Here is an 8,937-nt window from a genome sequence, read left to right as displayed (position 1 = left end):
GATGGCGCCCTCTTAGGGCGCTAACGGGAGGTGCAAAGCAAACGAATATTTCCCGCAATAACAACAGAAAATGCTGGAAAAACTCAGCAGGTCAGGCAACATCCATGGAGAGAAATTTGAGTTGACGTTTCGGGTCGAACCCTTCTTCAAAACTGGAAAGAAAAGTAAATAGATCGAAGGCAGGGCTGCGATCGGACAAAAGAAGTGAAAGCCGCATTATCTTTAACCTTTACCCTTCCATTTGCTACTTTCAGTGAATAGCAATGCTGTATTGCGTCCCAAGGAGTGAGTTAATATTTGTAGTGGGTCCCAAGGAGTGAGTTAATATTTGTAGTGGGTCCCAAGGAGTGAGTTAATATTTGTAGTGGGTCCCAAGGAGTGAGTTAATATTTGTAGTGGGTCCCAAGGAGTGAGTTAATATTTGTAGTGGGTCCCAAGGAGTGAATTAATATTTGTAGTGGGTCCCAAGGAGTGAGTTAATATTTGTAGTGGGTCCCAAGGAGTGAGTTAATATTTGTAGTGGGTCCCAAGGTGTGTGTTAATATTTGTAGAAGGTCCTAAGGAGTGTGTTAATATTTGTAGAAGGTCCCAAGGAGTGTGTTAATATTTGTAGAAGGTCCCAAGGAGTGTGTTAATATTTGCAGGAGGTCCCAAGGAGTGTGTTAATATTTGCAGGAGATCCCAAGGAGTGTGTTAATATTTGTAGTGGCTCCCAAGGAGTGTGTTAATATTTGTAGTGGGTCCCAAGGAGTGTGTTAATATTTGTAGTGGGTCCCAAGGAGTGTGTTAATATTTGTAGGAGGTCCCAAGGGGTGAGTTAATATTTGCAGTGGGTCCCAAGCATTGAGTTAATATTTGTAGGAGGTCCCAAGGAGTGTGTTAATATTTGTAGTGGGTCCCAAGGCGTGTGTTAATATTTGTAGGAGGTCCCAAGGAGTGTGTTAATATTTGTAGGAGGTCCTAAGTGTCGTGTATTGATTGCGAGTTTGACACCAGTCAATACGGTAATGTAATGTGCGAGTTTAACACCAGTTAATACAGTAATGTAATGTGCGTTGCATTATGGGAATTACCCGGGAAAGCAGCAGTCAGCCATTTTACCAATAAAGTAAAGATCACAGTTAGAAGCCTGTCTGCCTGACTCTGATTTAATTCGACGTATCTACATGCTTGATTGGATGCATTAAAGCATAGATACAACATTGGCGACGAGGATAACGGACAGAGGCCTAGAAATTCAGTAAGGTGCTGCAAGCTTTGCGCCCAGTTACCGCCTAAAGAGGGCTTCTGCGCCAGTAGAGGAGGTTGCGCTGATATTGAGCTCGGCGGTAATGGCGGCGGTAGCCGGTAGCGCTGCGCCGGCACCGATGACGTCATCGGTGTGCGCAGTGCCCCGTTTCCGCTCCGATGCCGGCCCGACGCCCATATTCAGTTGCCGCCGCCTCCTCCGTGGCGGCCGCTACTAACATCCGGAGACCAGGGCCTTACTGCAGCCTTAGTGGGGCGCATAAAGGTGGAGGTGCGGCCGGCCGCTTTTTCGGCGGCCGCCTGCCCGCACCTCCTTCCCCGGCCTCCTCCACCACCCCCCCGCGGCATTGCCGGCTGCTTTCCGCGAGCCCGGCACTTCTCCGTGGTGCCGGGCTCATTTGCCGGCACAATCCAGCGGCGATCTCCCCGTTGCAGGCACCTCCACCTTAAGAGAAGGAGGAGGCCTGCAGTACCGCAGCCTGCCGCACCGCATCGGGTGGCGCAGCGGCACCTAGAGCACTGATATTCAGTTTCAGCGCCCCAAGCGGGGGCAGGCACACCCTGGAATAGCGCCCAGTTCCGACTTGGGGCGCAAAAACTGAATATCTGACGGTCGCAACTGGCTCCGCGCCCAGCGCTAACTTTTGGGCGCTAGCCAGCTGGCGGGGCCATAGTAAATTTCTAGGCCAGAATCTTTTTAAAAAGGTAGTTGCCCAAGTTTTAGTTTGCTAGGATGGAGAAGACCGGCATTCAAAATTTTGCATGCTTCGCCGAGCCAGCCACGTTGGGTCGAAGATGGACGAGGTGGTTAATGTCTTTTGAGCTTTATGCCGACGGCAAAGGACTCATTATCGACGATACCTCTACAGCTGCCACAAAGCAGAGGAGAAGAGCTCTACTTCTACACCTAGCAGGACCAGATGTCCAGGATATCTTTTCGACTCTACCGGACACAGGAGAGCCAGCAGACTACACGGCGGCGGTTAGTGCTTTGAATCGCTACTTCGTGCCCGAGGTCAACGCAGCATTTGCTAGACAGACTTTTCATAAGTTGTCCCAGAAGACAGGTGAGACTGTGCAACAATTTGCTACTCGCTTGCGGCAGGCTGCTAAAGACTGTGCTTTTGGGGGGGATGCTGATAATCAAATAAGAGACGCTATCCTGAGTAGGTGCACGTCAGCCTATGTGCAGAGGAAATTGCTAGAGGAAGGGCAAGGTCTAACGCTCGCCCGCGCGTTACAATTGGCCTCACTATGTGAAAACGTCGAGGAGCAGATGTCAGCCATGTCATGTACAGAGAAGGTGGAGACAGATACTGTTCGTCGTGTTGCACAGAAAAGAGGGTATTATGTGAAAAGCTCGACAGTGAAACCAACAGAAAATGGCGATAGGGACAAAAGGAACTGTTACAGATGTGGACACACAGACCACATGGGCAGTGATCCGAAATGCCCAGCACGCAGACAAACGTGTCATAAGTGCAAGGGAAAGGATCATTTCTCCAAAGTATGCCACACAAAGGGTACAAAGAAACACAGTGTGAACAATGTAGAGGAACAAAATAACTGTGCATTTGCTGTTACTGGAAATAACGTGACAGAGAGACTTACCTTTTGTGTGGGGGGAGTAAACCTGAGAATGTTAATTGATTCGGGTGCAACTAATAATGTGATAGATGAGAATACATGGGAAGGATTAAAGTCAGAACACATTAAGTGTCAGTCACATGTCCCTAAGACAGAGAGAAAGTTATTCTCTTATGCTTCTAGCCAACCACTGTCAGTTAAAGGTGTATTCACATGTGGGATTACAATAGGTAAGAGAACTGAGCAGGCAGAGTTCATTGTGGTTAAAGGCCATGGAGAGCTGTTGCTAGGAAGGGAGACAGCCATGAAACTGGGAGTTTTAAAAATAGGTGCAGGTGTCTCAGCTGTGGTAGATGTAAGACAGCTACTAGAACAGCGGTATCCAAAGGTGTTCCAGGGAGTAGGAAGGCTGAACACAAAACAGATCAGTTTGTATATCGACCCACAAGTGAAGCCTGTGGCCCAGCCACTCAGGCGTATACCATTCAACTTAAGGGGGGCAGTAGAGGCCAAAATAAAACAATTGAGGGACATGGACATTATCGAACCTGTAACTAGTCCCACCCCATGGGTAAATCCTGTGGTTATTGTACCAAAAGCAGATAAGGATGTAAGGTTATGCCTAGACATGAGACGAGCAAACCAGGCAATAGTGAGGGAACGATATCCAATCCCCACCGTTGATGAGATACTCCAAGGAATGAATGGCTCGACGGTGTTTAGTAAGCTAGACCTGAAATGGGGTTATCGCCAGCTAGAACTGACCCCTGAGTCACGAGAAATCACAACGTTTGCAGTACATAACGGAATATACAGGTACAAGAGGCTGATATTCGGTGTATCTTCAGCTAGTGAGCAATATCAGCACGAGATAGCTAATGCCTTAGCTGGAATAGAGGATGTTGAAAACATCTCAGACGACATTATCGTGCATGCACACGACCAGGAAATGCACGACAGACGCCTTCACGCTGTCATTACCAGACTAATGGAAAGTGGACTGACACTAAACTCAGAGAAGTGCCAATTCAACATGGACCAATTGATTTTCATGGGAATCCTGTTGTCTGAAAAGGGCATCGGACCAACAGCAGAGAGAGTGCGAGCGGTGGCAGAAGCTCGGGAACCAGAGAATGCTACAGAGGTGAGGAGTTTCTTGGGACTCGTTGGGTACAGTAGCAGATTCATCCCGCAGTTTGCAACGCTATCAGAGCCACTGCGACGCCTGACAAGGAAAGATACACCATTTAAATTTGGATCACAACAGAGACAGTCATTCAGTGCACTCAAGGAAGAGTTGGCCAGAGCCGGCACTTTAGCATATTTTGATAAGGACGCACCAACCAAGGTGATAGCAGATGCCAGTCCTGTAGGTTTAGGCGCAGTACTAGTTCAGGACCAACAGGGACAAGAGGTGCCAATATGCTATGTAAGTCGTAGTTTAACAGACAGTGAGAGGAAATACTCTCAAACAGAGAGAGAGGCCTTAGCTCTTGCATGGGCTTGTGAGAGGCTGCATCCATATGTGTATGGCCGAAAATTTAACTTGGTAACTGACCATAAGCCATTACAAGTGATATACGGCCCACACTCTAAACCCTGTGCCCGTATAGAGAGATGGGTACTTAGATTACAGCCGTACGATTTTAAGGTGATACACATTCCAGGCAAGCAAAACATTGCAGACCCACTGTCACGATTGCTGGGGGAGACAGCAAAACAGGAGAGACATTCTCATGGCTCAGATGAATATGTGAGATTTGTAGCTGTGAGTGCGACACCAAAAGCACTCACTACTAGAGAGGTGGAGGAAGCCTCTGCTACCGACCCAGAGCTGATTGAGGTAGGGAGGCAATCACAAACGGACATTTTGAGAACTGTAAAGCTTATGCAGCAATTGCAAACGAGCTGTGCGTAGTGGGGTACCTAGTTCTTCGGGGAACACGCATCGTGCTACCCACAGTGTTACATGCACGAGCCCTGGTGTTAGCACATGAAGGACACTTGGGAATAGTTGGAACAAAGCAACATCTCAGAACCAAGGTTTGGTGGCCTGGCATGGACAAGGCAGCTGAAAAACACTGTAAAGCGTGCCACGGCTGTCAGATAGTAGCCAGACCCGACCCACCTGAACCATTGAGACCAACACCATTACCGGAGGGCCCCTGGCAGGATGTAGCTATAGACTTACTGGGACCCTTGCCATCCAACCACTCCATTCTTGTGGTAGTTGATTATTATAGTCGCTACTATGAATACGACATCATGACCTCCACAACAACAGAGAAGGTTATTGATAGTTTAGAGTCAATCTTCAGCCGTCATGGTTTGCCAATCACCTGCAAATCTGATAATGGTCCCCAATTCAGATCTAAATTATTCAAAGAATATTGTGAAAACAACGGGATCAAACACCTGAAAACGACAGCAAAATGGGCTCAGGCTAACGGAGAAGTCGAGCGCCAGAATGCATCGCTGATGAAGAGAATCAGAATTGCTCAGTCAGAAGGACTAGATTGGAAACATGAACTTAGAAAATATGTGACTGTGTACAGGAGCATTGACCATGCCACGACAGGAAATAGCCTGGCAGAGCTGCTCTTTAAACGGAAAATGAGAGGAAAGCTGCCAGACATCACAGAGTCGCACACAGACATGGAAGTACGTGACCGGGACGCAGAACAAAAAGGCAAGTCCAAACTATACGCAGATGAACAGCGGAGAACACAATACTCAGAGGTGGAAGTTGGCGACACGGTGCTGGTACGGCAGGACAAAGTGGACAAGTTCACCACTCCTTTTAATGCCACACCACACAAAGCTTTGAGTAAAACAGGGAGTCAAGTAGTAGTGGAATCTCCAGAAGGAGCACGCTACTCAAGAAACACTACGTTTGTGAAGAAATGCCGAACCAATGGACCAAAGGAGACACTCCATGAGCAGGAGGAAACACAAGGGACTAAGGACAGTACAGTAGACCCTGACACACATACCACTGTGACACAGGCAATACCCACTGACACCAACATGTCAGACATACCCAGTACAGCCAGACCTCAAAGGGTTGAAAGAAAACCCCAAAGACTGTCTGATTATGTCACAACATAAACTGTGTGAGAACTGCATGGGTGATGTTAAATGTTTAAACCTGGGAATTATTTACTTGTGTGGTAAGACACAAGTTTGTAAAAAGTTTATAAACCAAATAAGTTATGCGGTGTTATTGTAAGCAACTGTTTGTAAACTGCAAGTTTGTTTCCAAGGAAAAGGGGATGTCGTGTATTGATTGCGAGTTTGACACCAGTCAATACGGTAATGTAATGTGTGAGTTTAACACCAGTTAATACAGTAATGTAATGTGCATTGCATTATGCGAATTACCCGGGAAAGCAGCAGTCAGCCATTTTACCAATAAAGTAAAGATCACAGTTATACGCCTGTCTGCGTGACTCTGATTTAATTTGACGTATCTACATGCTTGATTGGACGCATTAAAGCATAGATACAACACTAAGGAGTGGGTTAATATTTGTAGTGAGTCCCAAGGAGTGAGTGGAGGTCCCAAGGAGTGAGTTATTATTAATAGGAGGTCCCAAGGAGTGAGTTAATATTTGTAGGAGGTCGCAAGGAGTGAGTTAATATTTGTAGGAGGTCCCAAGGAGTGAGCTAATATTTGTAGGAGGTCGCAAGGAGTGAGTTAACATTTGTAGGAGGTCCCAAGGAGTGTGTTAATATTTGTAGGAGGTCGCAAGGAGTGAGTTAATATTTGTAGTGGGTCCCAAGGAGTGTATTAATATTTGCAGTGGGTCCCAAGGAGTGAGTTAATATTTGCAGTGGGTCCCAAGGAGTGAGTTAATATTTGTAGGAGGTCCCAAGGAGTGTGTCAATATTTGCAGTGGGTCCCAAGCAGCGTGTTAATATTTTGAGGATGTCCCAAGGAGTGAGTTAATATTGGTAGAATGTCCCAAGGAGTGTGTTAATATTTGTAGTGAGTCCCAAGGAGTGAGTTAATATTTGTAGTGAGGCTCAAGCAGTGTGTTAATATTTGTAGTGAGTCCCAAGGAGTGAGTTAATATTTGTAGTGAGGCTCAAGCAGTGTGTTAATATTTGTAGGGGGTCCCAAGGAGTGTGTTAATATTTGTAATAATTCCCAAGGAGAGAATTAATATTTCTAGGAGTTCCCAAGGAGTGTTTTAATATTTGTATTGATTCCCAAGGAGAGAATTAATGGGCCAGAAATTCAGCTCCCCTCGGGTGAGTACACGCTGTGCACTCTCACGTATGGCCAACGAAAGTGCCGGTTTCGTGCATGCACTGTGCATGGGCGGGAAACCGGAACTTCCGTTCCTTTGAAAGAAGGGGTTCACAGGTCGAATGCGTGCGCCGGAGTAACAGCGCATACGCCTGGAACTTCATTTTTTTTTACAGGTTTTTCCGGGAGGATAAGTCTGCAGCAGCTATGCTTTTAAAAAGCAGTCACAAGGCCTGCTTTTAACAAGGTAAGTGGTGAAATAAGTACAATTAAAACATTTTTTCCACAGGTTTATTATTTTTAAATACTTTAAAGAAAGGTAAGTTTATTTTTAGCCCCGTTAAAAACTGTAATTAATTTTTCAAAAATTTTAATTATTGTTTAAAATAGTTATTTTATGTAATTTATAGTTATTTTAAAAATGAGATTTAAAAAAAATGTATTTGAAGTTTTAGTTATGTTTTCGGGCCGATCTCTAGTTCATAGATTCGAATCTATAAATAGAGATTCCCTGCTACGATTGGCTCTCCATGGCCCACGTGAACCCAGGGGACGCTTCGAACTAACTGTGCCCTGGGATATGCAAGCACTGCGCGCCAGCAGTTGGAGGAGGCCCAGGATCGGAATCCCACGTGGGCCCACAGCACAACAGCTGGCACGCTAGGTAAGTGCCTATCACTTCTAGGAGGTCCCAAGGAGTGTGGTAATATTTGCAGTGGTTCCCAAGGAGTGAGTTAATATTTGTAGTGAGTCCCAAGGAGTTAGTTAATATTTGTAGTGAGTCCCAAGGAGTGAGTTAATATTTGCAGTAACTCATAAGGAGTGTGTTAATATTTGTAGTGGGTCCCAAGGAGAGTGTTAGGGCTGGATTTTCATTCAGGGGCAGGCTGGGGTCGTGTAATCCGCATTATGTGTTATCCACGCGAATCTAAATCGATGTGGGAGATTGATGCGATTTTAACTTAATTGGCCAGTTGAGTTCCAACGTGTGGGAACCCATGGCCAATGAGTTCTCCAGTCTGAAAGTCACCTCCGATGACATCATCATTGCTGCTGCATTTAAGGTCTGCAACACGCCTTGCTTCTTCTGCAGGCTGCCAACCTTTTGGCCTTTCATGCTACAGGGACCTGGAGGCAGAATGACCAGCAAGAGAGCTAGGTCTGCTCCCAGGTTTGATGACATTGCCTTGCAGGCTTTAGTTGAGGGAGCAAGAGCTCATAAAGTGGTGCTCTTCCCTTCTTCAGGGAGGAAGAAGCCTCTCCAGCAGACCAAGGCTGTGTGGATCCAGGTGGCAGAGGAGGTCAACTCATTGTCAGTAACCCGCAGAACCTGGCTGCAGTGCAGGAAGAGATTTCATGACCTTCTGCGCACTGGAAAAGTGAGTATGAATTTCCCATCACCCTCAATCTGATCCCCATTGCCTCTCCTCACCAGCACTCAGCTTTAGAAATCTCTTCCTCCACGTCCCACTCAACCTCCACTTGTCTCCCTCATTGATGGAAAAGAGAGCTCACAATAAAAGGGAAAGAGCGAGGACAGGAGGAGGGCCACCCTCAGTAGCCCAGCTCACCCCTGGGAGGAGGCAGTCCTAGAGATCGTGGGAGTGGAGGATGATGCGCAAGTTGGGGACGGACAGACGGGTGCATCACAGCAAGCTGGTGACAGAATAGTTTTACATCTCTCTCACTGACATTGCATGAGTCGCTGATAATGATTCTGAAGCTCTAACAGATGGACTTCTGATCATCTGCAATATGCAATGTGCATGTAACTTTGGCATCACATCTCTGACTCTTTCCTTTACTCCCCCACAGGCCCATCGACAGCACCCGTCCCCATTAGCCAGGAG

This window comes from Somniosus microcephalus, chromosome 9 (assembly GCF_052327205.1).
Source record: "Somniosus microcephalus isolate GS21.2 chromosome 9, FLI_Smic_1.0, whole genome shotgun sequence".
Taxonomy (NCBI): Eukaryota; Metazoa; Chordata; class Chondrichthyes; order Squaliformes; family Somniosidae; genus Somniosus; species Somniosus microcephalus.
This window is presented reverse-complemented; position numbering follows the sequence as displayed.